This window comes from Lepus europaeus, chromosome 10 (assembly GCF_033115175.1).
Source record: "Lepus europaeus isolate LE1 chromosome 10, mLepTim1.pri, whole genome shotgun sequence".
Taxonomy (NCBI): domain Eukaryota; kingdom Metazoa; phylum Chordata; class Mammalia; order Lagomorpha; family Leporidae; genus Lepus; species Lepus europaeus.
This window is the reverse complement of record NC_084836.1, coordinates 42,498,963-42,513,597: the sequence shown is the minus strand read 5'-3', so window position 1 is coordinate 42,513,597 and position 14,635 is coordinate 42,498,963.

The following is a 14,635-nucleotide window of genomic DNA, read 5'->3' as shown; positions in this document are numbered from 1 at the left end:
ATGCAAGGAAACATTTTAAAATGGTTTCTTTCGCTCAATTCCCTCATATATAAAAATGGAAGCAGTAATTGTACTCCTTTGTTAAGGTTGTTGAGAGAATTGAATTTATATCTGTAAAGCAGTCAGGGAAATTCAGTAAATGTTAGCTGTTGTATTAACGCTGACATCACAATAAATTAATAACATCAGTATAACATATTCTCAGGATTCAATCTGTAAATATATTAAGTGTACTATTAAAATTATATTTCAGTTCACTCACTTATGAAATCATATTATGTTAATATCTACTCATATAGTAGTTTTTAAGATTAAATATTTTAAAAGTCCTCAGAAAATCACTGACCACAACTTAAATGCTATGTAACTGTTGGCTATTATTAGTCCATATAGTAGTTTACAGTATACTTAATATGTGCCAGGTACCTGTTGAGGAATCAGACACACTTGGACAAACGCCATGGACAAACCGAAGCACTCCCTGTTAGAAATGGATCTCTTCACGTCTAACTTTGACAGGTACCTGCATTCTGTACCGTAAGGATGCCAATGAGAAGTTCACTGACAATCCACAGAACAGTTGCTACAGAGTGTTTTCAGATACTGATAGAGTCAACAATACCAGTGAATTCTGTTTGAATTAGGAGAAATTCAAGTATCTTTATTTTAGGCTTTTGGACAATCACAATTGAAACATTTTTATAATAAATAGGCCTCATCAAAAAAAGTCTGCTTCGTGGAGTGGGTGTTTAACCTATCAGCTAAAGCATCCACATCCCACATGGAGTACCTGAGATGGATTCCTGGCTTTGCTCCTGACGCCAGCTTCTTATTGATGCAGACCCTGGAAGGCAGCAGGGATGATGCATGCAGATGAAATCTCTCTCTCTCCCTTTAATATAGTCTCCCTTTAAATAAAGAAATGCAAAAGAGATGAAGGAGATGTTCCCATTTACATTTTGTAAAGCTCAGTCTTTGTATATCAGTGTATCAATGTTATTCAATCAAAATAGAAATAGCAAGCAAACCACAGATATGAACAGCATCTTTAATTTTAAATTTCTTGTGGCCACAATAAAAAAAGTGAAAAGAATCTTTTGAATTAATTTAATACAACAGTAAACATTACCCAATATGTTATAAATGTGGTTAATATAAGCAAGTATTTTAATTGATTGTTCACATCTTCATTTCTTCTATGCCATTGTAGAATACAAAGGTCAAATTTTAAGAATTATAATCATATAGGAATTATTATTGCTATTTACAGTCTCATGGGGACAAAAAGAGCTTAAGAACTTTATTTTTCCTGTAAGATTTTAGTTTAGAATGCGCTGTTTAATTTCTATGAACTGATGAGCTCCTGTATGATGGAGAAACCCAATAATGATTACTTATCATTTTCCCTGAATTAAAAATAGTATTGAATTCAATAATGTACTATTTAGCCCATTAGTTGTTCTCTCCCCAGTAAAGACAAGCAAGACAAAAGAGAGGCACAGTTGGTGCTCCTTTTTAAACACCTCACTAATCAAAGACATGGAAATACTTTTTTTAAAACTGTATTTATTTTACAAATGTATTGATTTGAGAGGTGGGGGACAGGGGAGAGAGAGAACAGTCCCATCTGCTGGTTCACTCCCCAAGGCCTGAGATGGCCAAGACTGGTCTAGGGCTGTAGTCAGCAGCTGGAATGCAATCCAGGTCTCTCTTATGGGTCACACGTGCTCAATTACTTGAACCATAACCTTTGCCTCCCAGGGTCTGCATTAGCAGGAAACTGGAGTCAGGAGCCAGAGTGTAAAATCAAACTCAGGATCTCCAGTGTATAAGGGTGTCTGAACCAGCATCTTAACCCCTATGCCAAATGCCTCCCCTGTCATTTGTTTTTAAAAAGGAGACCCAGCTTCGGATCAGCAAGATGTGCTGGCCGCGGCGGCTATTGGAGGGTGAACCAACGGCAAAGGAAGACCTTTCTCTCTCTCTCTCTCACTATCCACTCTGCCTGTCAAAAAAAAAAAAAAAAAAAAAAAAAAAAAAGGAGACCCAAGTACCAGACCACTAGAAGTCCTTGCTAAATCTGGATCCTGCTTATCCCTTGGCTCCTTTGACAACATATTCGCTGATCCCATGTTGGCTCTGTTCTCTATGATTATGAACAATTGTTGAACCTAGAAGCAATTCTTGAAACAACAGCTTTCCAGACAAGGTACCTGCTAGCATGTTTCAAACTTTTATTATAATCTTGCTGCATGGTAAATCCCTTAGGAGACCATGTTAAAGGTTCTTTCTTAGCAGAGACATGTACATAAAATGTAGATAAAACAGAAAATAATATTTATTTAAAATGCCCAGACTCTTGACTGTCAGGTGGATGGGTGAGTGACTGGTACAAATACTGGTGAGTGCCCCAGTACAAATATTAATCTTATAAATAATTAAGCAACTGTTGAAAATTGCTAAGTGTTTTGTTATAATTCCAACTTATTCAAAGAAAGAGATTATGAACTACTTGAAGCTATAATATTTTGTCTGGACCAAAGGGACATTATTTCTTTTACAGTAATTTGCTTTCTGTTATCGCAAAGCCTTTACCCCAAATGCCATTTCTTTAGACAAACTTTTCTGATCCCTCAGATTAGGTCAAAACTCCAAGTTAATTGCTTTTCTAAAACTGCAGATATAGTGTCCCACTTATGTTGCAGTTTCACAGCCTAGAACACATTGCATTCTCTACAAATAAACATTAAGTAAAAATACTCCTGAACATAGAGATATCAAGTAAACGTTAGTGTATGTTAAATAAATGCATCAAAATTAAAAAAAAAAAACAAACCTCTTCTACAGGTGTGGTATTTCCTGTGAAACCACATTAGTACATAGAATGCTGACTGCTAACCGGAGAAGAAACAGATAACCAGAGGACTTGTATTATTCAGCAAAGGTAAACCACTGTCTCTTGCTTGGGTTTTGTTTTTTTTTTTTTTTTCCTCTCTCTTTTGATGCAATGTGCTCCTACTTTCTATCAAGTTTTCTTTTTCTTTCTTCTCAAGTCTTTTTAAGATGCTTTATTTATATATAGTGCAATTTAAATGTGTGGGGTTTTTTTGAGAACAAGAAAATACACCAGGCAGTTGGAAATGAAATGCTAGAACTTAGAAGACAGGTGGCAGCTGAAAAGATCAAAATAGGAACCCTTAGCACAGAAAGAAGAAGTGAAGATGTGAATTTCATTTCAGGATGGTTCCACACCAAAGAGATCTTGACCAAATGGAAAACACTGAGAATGACTTGAGACATATGCTGGAGATCTCTATAGTTCATTTTCCAACTTATCTCACATGTTTATGTGTATCTAATGCAACATTCAAAAGCAGGATACCATAAAGGAAAAACCATTGAACTAAGAGTCAGAAAATCTGTGTCCTATTCATATTTTGTGATGTCTCCTAAAAGAATCAACTCATCATTTATGTTCTTGTAGATTTTATACTTTAAGAAACTGACAAATAATAAAATACAACTAGTGTAATAGGAATGGTTCTACATATTGCTTGTAAATGAATAATGTGTATCTATCAGATATCCCCATAGGATAGTAGGTTATCTAAAAATCTAGTTGTAGCCTATGCGAGAACACTTGAGTACTTCTAAGTATCTTCAGAGTTGTATTCAGTCTAGTTTGGTCCTAACTTGGTGTGCTGATTAGATGCAGCCACTTATTTTCATGGTATTCTTTCAAAGTGTAGAAGCACTCTGAACAGCTTTTTAATGTGGCAGGGTGATCATTTGCTAAGTATTGGCCACTCCTTCAAAGGTGGGCTGCCTAGCTCCCAGGCAAATGACTTTCCTGGTAAGCTGTTTACGTCACTTAATTCAGCTTTCCTTGAGTTGCTGAAGGGCATAGGACTGGGCGATCTCTTCAGCCACTTACTTGTGGGGTTAAGAACGTTCAAGAGTATGCCTGGTGTTTGAACTTCTGAGGCTGAAAGCCAGAACTATGGAGAGCCGGAGTCAGGCTCAGGGTGGAAGTGCAGCCTGGAATTGGGCCACTACCTGGAAGGAAGGTAGAGGAGAGTGGTTTCAACATCAGTACATCAGAAGTTCCGCCTCAAGGCAGGGGAATTCCCAGATCTTTGCATGCTTGTGAGGTTTTTTGCACTTTGGACTAGAACAGCACATTTATTATAAATATGACAGCCACATATTCAGTTTTAAACTTTTTCTGGCACTAATAAAGGTAAAAGAATCAGGTGAAATTGATACAATAAGTTATCTCAATATAAAAATACCATTTCAATATATACTGAAGCTAAAATGTTTTTAAATAAGATTTTTAAATATATTTCACTTTTTCCTCTTTTTTTGGTCCTGTTCTCAAAAACTAGCATGTATTTCATACTTAAAGCCCATTTATTGAGACATTATATTTTTATCAGGACAGTTTGATCTATATTTACAAATAAAAAAAACCTTACAGTTGAAAAAATATACTGACATACCTATGTTATTCCAAGTATACTTAACTTATTTATAGGTTTTAAAATTAGATTTTAGTTGCTTACCAATACATTGGCCTCAAGTGGAGTTCCTGAATTGCTATCACAGGCAAGTGCTGAATAGCCTTGTATACCTGGTAGCCACTAGTAACTAGGACAGCAGAGGTCTAGCTAAACTGGCAAACAGCTTTATCAGATCAGATGCAGAGCCTTTTCCCAGGCACAAATGCCCACCTGTTTGAAGTTTTACAACACAATCCGGATACCAATACTGAATTTCCCTTATACCCACTTCTGGCTACAACAGTTCATTATACCTGTCTCAGGGTCTCTGTGACCCTTTTTTGAATCCTCTAACTTTGCTGAAAATTCTCCTGGTCTCTCCTTTCTAACATTGTTCCTTAACTTAAAACACCAGGTGAAAAAACAGAGACTTCTTAATGAACATGTCAACCCCTTCAATTAAACAGCTACACACAGAGACACACACACATTCATATATATTCCTGTTTCTTCTTACTCTGTAATTCTAGAACAAAAGTGTCTTGATGCTTTAGTCCACTTAGGCTGTTATAACAAAAATCTCATAAACTAGATGGTCTATTAACAACAGACGACGAAGGTACTAGCAGATTCAGTGTCTGGTGTGTGCCAACTTCTTATGCAAAGTTTTTTCTGGAGGTGACCACACATGACTGAAGGGCTGAAGGAGCTCACTAGCAGCTCTCTTAAAGGAGTTCGAATCCCACTCATGAGGGCTCAACCCTCAGGATACAATCACTTACTAAAGACTCCACTACTTAATACCCTAACATTGGGGGGTTAGGATTTCAACATATGAATTTTGTAGGGACATAAAAATTTAGTTCATAGCACCACCATTCATCCTCCATTTGGATAAGAAAAAGACCCTCCTCAAATTGTTCTTTTGCATGATTGAAAATGCTCCTATTCTCTAGAATAAAAAAAAAAGAAGGATCAGCATAAGGCATAATCTCCTAAAGATATTTGAAATTATAGAATGACTCCTAGGATATCAGAATTACACTGTGGAACTATCAAAAATATTAACCTATAAAAACAGGCACTGTTTTAAGAAATTGGAAAAAGCAGAATAAGTGGGCAAGATCTACAAATATGTTTAAATGGAAATGCAGACTAAATATGAGAGAAAAGAAACAGATTCAGGCAGTACTTTCCTGATCTGGATGAAATAGCTCTTTGGCATATTCACCTCTTTTGTCCATAATCCCTATCCCCCAATAACATTCTAAGTGCTAATCTGGTGTTTTAGAAATGTCTAAAATCTGTAAAGGTACTTCTAAAATGCAAGGATATTTTGTCTTATACCTTTAAGTTGTTTTTCTTAAATGTTAAAATTGGTGGTTATTTCTTCACAAGATAAAACACTGTATTTCCTTGACTATGTATGCTCTGTTTAATACCATGTGCTAGAAATTTTGTTCATCTGCAGAAGCCACAGGGCTAACTACAGAGAACACACTGGAAGTAGTCCCTCTGAGTGCAACCAGTAATTAGTCTTTTTTTTAAATACTGTGCCCTTTAGCTGTTTGCTTTCCTCAGCACCAACTGAAATTTTTTGTAGCTAGCTTAAAAAAAAGGTGTCTGCAATACTGGGGAGATGATCAGAAGTGTGAAATTATTAATGTCTCCAAAAAATAATTGCTTTATATGCAATAAACTAATTATCCTATCAAATAAAATTATAATCAGTATTATTGTTATTTTCATTGTGAACCCAAAAATAAAGGGTTTTATGTCATTAGCATGGCACGATAGTGGAGGGAAGTTTTTGGGTGACCAGCTGGTGAACTAACTACATGAGAGCGAACTCCCGCATTACTCCTGCAGGACACCATGGCTTTTCAGTCTGCTCTGGAAATTTCCTTCTCACAGAATGAATTGCAAAGGATATGCAAGACCTCCAGAGAGCTAGAAAATAAATCATGTGCAAACAGATGAAAGCATTTCTCCAGCCAAGCAAATATTGATACTGCTAGAATCAGACCTACAGTTACTGTGTGATCATTAATTAAAAAAAAAAAAGGTCAAGTTGCAAATCTTAACAATATTAGTAAGTCAAGACTAGAATAGAAATTTTAAAATAAGCATAGAAAAATGCTTCAAGCAATTTCACATCATTACCTTTTGTGGGGAAGTCAACCTAAGTGATATTTGGAAGAAGAAGAAAAAGACGGTGGCCAAACAGCTCTAACTTCTAGCGTGTCATGATGTGTCAGTACCATAGAGGTGTCTAACCAATTTTTAGAAAGTATACAAAATATCTATTAAATAAATTTATATTACTTTTCACATAAAGCACATGATCTATACTGAACAAAAATCTCTGGAATTCCAAGTCAATACTTTGCAATCAAATGGAAACAAATTAGTTGAATGCATGTGTATAGGAAATAAACATTTCAAGTGAATTAGCACCAATGTTTGGGTACTAACATAAGCTTCACCATTTTCAAACAGATTTTAATATTTTGGCCTCTAAAGAAAAGACATTTGATTTATTGAATACATATTATTTTATTATCTCATTATGTAAATAAATAGTTGACTTCAAAGATACAGTAAGTGCTGATGAAAGAGAAATATTTTGGCCTGGGAACACCAGTGGAATGGGTCTTAGAGCATAAGGGATTAAGGCACTTCTTGGGATGCTTGCATCCCATATCAGAGTGCCTGGGATAAAGTCCTGCCTCTGCTGCTGATCCAGCTTCCGATCCAGCTTCCTGCTAGTGTTCACTCTGGAGGCAGCAGGTGATGACTCAAGTAGCTGGGTCTCTGTCACCCATGTGGGAGACTGGGATGAAGTTCGTGGCTCCTGGCTTTGGCTTGACCCAGCCCTGACTTCTGCAAGTGGTTAGGGAGTGAAACAGCAGATGGAAGATCTCTCATTCTCACTGTCACACTGCCTTTCAAAATAAATGAGTAAATATTAAAAAAGAAAAGGAATTTCACAAGGAAAGAGCCATAGCAGAACTCTCTGTCCATCCTTAACACCACAGCAATGGGCAGTACAAAGAGCAGAGCTTTGAATTCTAGTTATGAGGAGGGGTCCAGTGCCCAAACGTGGCATTTGTAAAAAATCTCAGAACATTAGGGAAACTCTGTAAGACATTGGCATAGGCAAACACTTCTTGGAAAAGACCCCAGAAGCAATCAAAGCCAAAATTGACAAATGGGATTAAACCAAGATGAGAAGCTTTTGCACTACAAAAGAAACACTTAGGGCAGGCAATGCAGCTCACTAGGCTAATCCTCCACCTGCGGCACCAGCACCCTGGGTTCTAGTCCCAGTTGGGGGTGCCAGTTCTGTCCTGGTTGCTCCTCTTCCAGTCCAGCTCTCTGCTGTGGCCCGGGAAGGCAGCGGAGGATGGCCCAAGTGCTTGGGCCCTGCAGCCGCATGGGAGACCAGGAGGAAGTACCTGGCTCCTGGCTTCTGATCAGTGCAGTGCGCTGGCCGTAGCGGCCATTTTGGGGGTGAACCAACGGAAGGAAGACCTTTCTCTGTGTCTCTCTCTCACTGTCTAACTCTGCCTGTAAAAAAGAAAGAAAGAAAGAAAGAAAGAAAGAAAGAAAGAAAGAAAGAAAGAAAGAAAGAAAGAAAGACTTAGTAAAGTGAAGAGGCAACTGAGAGAATGGGAGAAAATTTTTGTGATCTACACAACCAATAAAGGGTTAACATCCATAACTTATAAAGAGCTAAAGAAATTCAACAACAACAAAGCAAAAAATCGAATTAAGAAATGGGCAAAGGACTCGAACAGTCATTTTTCAAGAGAGGAAATTCAAATGGTCAACAGACACTTGAGAAAATGTTCAGGATCACTAGCCATCAGGGAAATGCAAATCAAAACCACAATGAGATTTCACGTCAACCCAGTTAGAGTGGCTTGTGTACAGAAATCAACAAATGATAAATGCTGGCAAGGATGTGGGCAGGGGGGAAGGTACCCCAGTCCACTGTTGGTGGGAATGTAAACTGGTGCAGCCACTGTGGAAGACAGTATGGAGATACCTCAGAAAGCTGAATATAGACCTACCATAAGATCCAGCCATCCCACTCCTAGGAATTTACCCAAATCAAAATAAAGCACATTAAAGAGTTATCTCTATCCCATATTCATCTCAGTACAATTCACAATAGTAAAAATATGGAATCAACACAGATGTTCATCAACGGTTGACTGGATGAATAATTATGATATATATATACATTAGGGAATGCTACTCAGCTGTAAAAAAAAAACAAAAATGAGTAACAATTTTTTTTTGTTTTTTCATTTTTCTTCATACTATTTGTTGAAATCTTTTACTTAGTGTAGGGATAACTATATGTTCATTAGGTAAACTGAAAATAGATGTTTGTAAAAATTAAGAGTGGGAATGTGAGAGGGAGGAAGAAGGGTTGGCACATGGGCGGGGGTGGGAGGAATGTCACTATGTTCCTAAATCTGCATATATGAAATACATGAAACTTGCATAACAAATACAATTAAAAAATAAAATAAAAACATGATTAAAAAAAGAAAACCTCATGTTAATACTATCAGTTTTCCAGCAGATTTTCTCCAGGGCCCTAGCCTACTCTTTTTTTTTTTTTTTTTTTAATTTTTTTGACAGGCAGAGTGGACAGTAGAGGGAGACAGAGAGAAAGGTCTTCCTTTTTGCCGTTGGTTCACCCTCCAATGGCCACCATGGTAGGCACGCTGTGTCCGGCACACCGCGCTGTTCCAATGGCAGGAGCCAGGTGCTTATCCTGGTCTCCCATGGGGTGCAGGGCCCAAGAACTTGGGCCATCCTCCACTGCACTCCCTGGCCACAGTAGAGAGCTGGCCTGGCAGAGGGGCAACCGGGACAGGATCGGTGCCCCAACTGGGACTAGAACCCGGTGTGCCGGCGCTGCAAGGCGGAGGATTAGTCTACTGAGCCACGGCGCCGGCCCCTAGCCTACTCTTGAAAGCCCTATCTCTAAATTTAAGAGCATAGCAGGAGGAGTAATTTATTGGAATGGTAAGACATGCAGCTGTCCATGTGTCCTCAATATGCATGTGTTCCACTCTAGTTTACCAGTTTTCACACAGTAAGCAAACCTGGGCAGGTCTCTGCAGGGCAGGGCAGGAGATGGAGAGCCCACCATTCCCCAGCTTCTCCACCTGTAGCTGAATACATTCTTTTTTTTTTTTTTTTTTTAACTTCAAATTTACTTTTGTGAGTATTGTGAGGGGGGCAGGGAGGTTGTGGGAGGGGAATCTTAGTATCTTTAATAGAACATGCCAACTTTTTAAAATACAACAGAAGAATTTAAAAAATGAAAGGCGATAGTAAGGTACTTAAAGCTAACCAGCTAGGGTGTCTTTTTGGTTCTCTTTGTTGTTAGAATCATATTCATAGCATAGTGACTTGAATACAATAGAAATTCAGTTAATAATGTTGAATATACAGAGAGTTGTAAGCTGCAAGAAAAAGTATTTACTGATTGTGTTGATTTTTTTTAAAGATTTATTTATTTATTTGAAAGGCAGAGTTGCATAGAGAGAGGGAGAGATAGAGACAGAGATCCACTGGTTAGCAACCCAAATGGTTGCAATGACCGGTTGCTGGAACTCAGTCTAGGTCTTCCACATAAGTAGCAAGGACTCAAATTACTAGAGTCATCACCTACTGCCTCCTATGGTCTACACATTAACAGGAAAGTAGAACTGAGAGCAGAGCCAAACTTGAACCCAGGTATTCCAAAATGTGATGTGGCCATCTTAATGACTGTGCTAAATGCCTCCCCTACCATATATTTTAAAAATACACATTCAATGAATAATGAAGGAAGCACGTTTTTGGAGGCAGACAATGTAATTTTAAAGGAACAATTATCCTCAAATAATTCTTCAGAAAAAAAAAATTGTATAGGAAAGTTTCCTCTTTCTTAACTAGCCTGTTACTTCAAATTAATAAATGCAGAAAATACCAACAAAACAATGAATTACTTCTATTAATACTCATGCATTTCATCTTATGTCTTCACTTATTGTCACTTTGTGGATACCATTTATTTGCATTTAAATCAAATTTTTTCCATAAAACAAGGACATTCCATTATAAATCTTTAAAAATATATTTATTTACATGAAAGGAAGTTACAGAAAGAGAAGGAGAGAACCTTCTATCTGCTGGTTCACTCCCCAAATGGCCACAATGGCCAGCAGTGGGCCAGACTGAAGCCAGGAACCTGGAACTCCTTCTGAGTGTCCCACATGATTGGCAGGGAAGCAAATATTTGGGCCATTTTCTGCTGCTTTCCCAGCAGGGAGCTGGGTAGGAACTGGAGCAGCCTGGATTTGACTGGCATCCATATAAGGTACTAGCATTGCAGATAGCAGTTTAACCACTGCACTTCAATCCCAGCTCCCAATTTCTCTTAAGACTGACTTTTAGTCATGACCATTTGATACCCGAGGTGTAGCTACTTATATTAGAAGACAAGTTCTCAGAGTCTGTTTCATCGGAACCCTTCCAGGTCACTAATGAAACACAAATGCCAGAGTCTGCAAACTGATACCTCACTGAGTGATGCATGCTAATTTTCTTTCTAAAGATGTTTAAACAATTTAAATTGCTAGCTGCACTTATTTATTATTGCTGGGTAAAAAAATAAACATATGCATAGGAGTATCAAACAACACTTAATCATTAGGTCATTGTTTTGTAAGCCATATATTGGGTGAGTTCAATTGGGTTCACTTCTCAGGGTGTCACAAGATCAGGATGAAAGTTTGATCTTGGGAGTGTTCTCATTCGAAGCACTTTTAGGTTGTTGGCAGATGTACTCACTTTTTTTTTTTTTAATTTATTTATTTGAAACTCAGAGTTAAAGAAAATAGAGGGAAAGACAGAGGGAAAGAAATCTTCCATCCATTGGTTCACTCCCTATATGGTCTCATTGGCCAAGTTTGGACCAGACTGAAGCCAGGAGCCAAGAGCTTCATTCAGGTGTCCCATGTAGGTTTCAGGGACCCAAGTACTTAATCCATCTTCTGCTGCTTTTCCTAGTCCATTAGCAGGGAGCTGGATCAAAAGTGGAACAGCCAGGACACAAACCAGTGCCCATATGAGATGCCGGCATTACAAACAGTGGCTTTACCCACTCTGCTACCACTTGCTGGCCTTCAGCCTGGGACTGTCCTCAAACTCTGGTGGCTGATCAGTTCATGGTGTGGCCTCTATGTCTTTAAAGCCAGCAAAGGTCTGTGTTAACCTTCTTGTGTTTTGATAGTATTGATTAAAATCCAGCTAGATAATTACCTTTTTGCTACAGACTCTAACAGTAAGGGAGTAAAATATTATCAACATATTTCATCTATATTCAAATGGGAGGAGATTATACCAGAAGTGGGCTCCTTAGGAGTCAGTCTTAGAATTTGGCCCAACACATTTACCAACACTTAACTATTACAGTCTTCTATATAAATATGCAGAAATCTCATTTCTCTTGAAAATAGGATATCTGGCAACACTGGGCTATTTTCCACCATTGCAACAATTGGCTAGTTGCAATAAATGATGAGCTCTTTGAAAGGGACATGCTCACCATCCCCTATCAGTGTACCTACCCACGTTCACTCTGTACATATTTCAGCTTTCAACAATAGCTTTACACAATAAACAAGACTGCAACATAACATTTCATATTCATACCTCTTCCAAACTAAATTTATCCAGGAAACTAATCATCTCAATGATATCTGCACTTTGAAGATAATGAGACAATCTAAAGCTCAACACTGATGTTCCTTTTGCCTCTCAAGACTGATTCTTGTATTAACATTTCAATAAACTTAGTAATTCTGAGCATGTACTGTCTTTTAGTCTGATAAGTGAATAATATCTCACAAATTAAATGCTACCACTGAGTTAGCCCATGCAAAAGACACAAATGTACTCTCAGTGGACAAATGTCTTCCCGTGTAATCACGCCAGCAGCAGAAAATGGAATCTGTCATAAAAATAAATTATCCAAGAGTCAGACCATGTTCACACAGCACAGCACTAAATTTCATTTCCCTTGTTCTTTAGCTGAGAGCCTAAACAAACACTTATAACGCAGTATGAGAGATCGCATTGTTCATGGAAGTTGGATTCTACAGCCTCAGAATTCAGATGTATGAAACGTGGCAGCTGGGAGGCCTGGTGTTCTCCATGTGCCTGTTTCCCTGTGATCACACCGCCTTGGTAAGGATTTCCAGATTCAGGAGATGTAAATTTACAAGGAGAGGTGGTGCAGAGCCTTTGCATTGTGGTTTTGGGACCGTGGAAGGTGAGGCTGTGGCTTTTAAAGTTTAATGTAACTGCATTTCATGGTTGTCGCAGTCTAACTTTGGGACCTTACATGTTAGGATTAGATGTTTGGAAATCATCCTAGAGTGAACAGGGAACTGCTCCTTTTAGGATAATAGCAGCCCAATAGGTAGAAGCATGGCCTTTGGAGCAAGAGTTTATGGGTTCTAATCCCACCTGCTATGGTTTGGATGTTTGTGTAGCCTGCAAAATACGTGTTGAAACGTAAATCCCAAATGCAATAGTATTAAGTAGTGAAGCCTTTAGGAAATGATTAAGTGTTGAAGGTGAAGCATGCAAGACTGGGATTAGGGTATATTTAAAAGGGTCAGAGGAAACTAGGATGTGTTTTCTTTAGCCCTTCCTGCCCTTTTATAAATTTTTTTTTTTTTTTTACTTATTTGAAAGGCAAAGAAACCGAGACAGACAGAAATACAGATCTCCCATCCACTGGTTCACTCCACAAACCTCCGAAATAGCCAAGGCTGGATCAGCAACCATGAATTTAATCCAGGTCTTCCATGTGGGTGGTAAGGACCCAACCTGTCAAGCCAGCTCCTGCTGCTTCTATGGTGCCCAGTAGTGGGAAGCTGGAATTTGCTGCAGAGGCAGGACTCAGTCCTAAGCACTACAATATGGGATACAGGTGTCCCAAGCAGCGTATTAACCACTGCTCCAAATGTCCTACCCTAGAGCCTTTCTTTATTCAGAAAGAACTGTAAGTAAGCCCTGCCTTAGACCGAGGTGGAAATGGGAAATAGGTTTCAAATAAAATTTAAAGGAGCTGTGTTGTGGTGTAGCAGGTAAAACCTCCACCTGCAATGCTGGCATACCATATGGGTGCCGGTTCATGTCTCAGCTGCTCCATTTCCTATCCAACTCCCTGTTAATATGCCTGGGAAAGCAACAGAAGATGGCCAAATACTTAAGACCCTGCCAACCATGTTGGAAGCCCAGATGAAGCTCCTGGCTCCTGGCTCCTGGCTCTGGCCTGGCCCAGTGCTGGCTGTTGCAGTCATCTGGGGAGTGAACCAGCAGATGGAAGACCTCTCTCTGCCTCTCTCTCTCTCTCTCTAACTCTGCCTTTCAAATAAATAATTTAAAAAAAAAATAAAGTTTAAAAAACTGATACAACTCAAGTGTGCCTTGCCCTTGTAACACACAGGAATATACTTTTGTTTCTTTCTCTCTCTCTCTTTTTTTTTTTTTTTTTTTGACAGGCAGAGTTAGACAGTGAGAAAGAGACACATAGAAAGGTTTTCCTTCCGTTGGTTCACCCCCAAATGGCCGCTACGGCCGGCACGCTGCGCTGATCCGAAGCCAGGAGCCAGGTGCTTCCTCCTGGTCTCCCATGCGGGTGCAGGGCCAAAGCACTTGGGCCATTCTCCACTGCCTTCCTGGGCCACAGCAGAGCTGGACTGGAAGAGAAGCAACTGGGGCAGAACTGGCGCCCCAACCTGGACTAGAACCCAGAGTGCCAGCATTGCAGGCGGCCTAGTGAGCCATGGCGATGGCCAGGAATATACTTTTGAAAAAGGATTAAGATTTTTTTGGGGCCGGCGCTGTGGCACAGTGGGTTAAAGCTCTGGCCTGAAGTGTTGGCATCCCTTATGGGTCCCGATTCTAGTCCTGGATGCTCCTCTTCCAATCCAGCTCTCTGCTGTGGCCTGGGAAAGCAGTAGAGGATGGGCCAAGTGCTTGGGCATTTGCACCCATGTGGGAGACCTGGAGGAAGCTCCTGGCTCCTGGCTTCGGATCGGCTCAGCTCC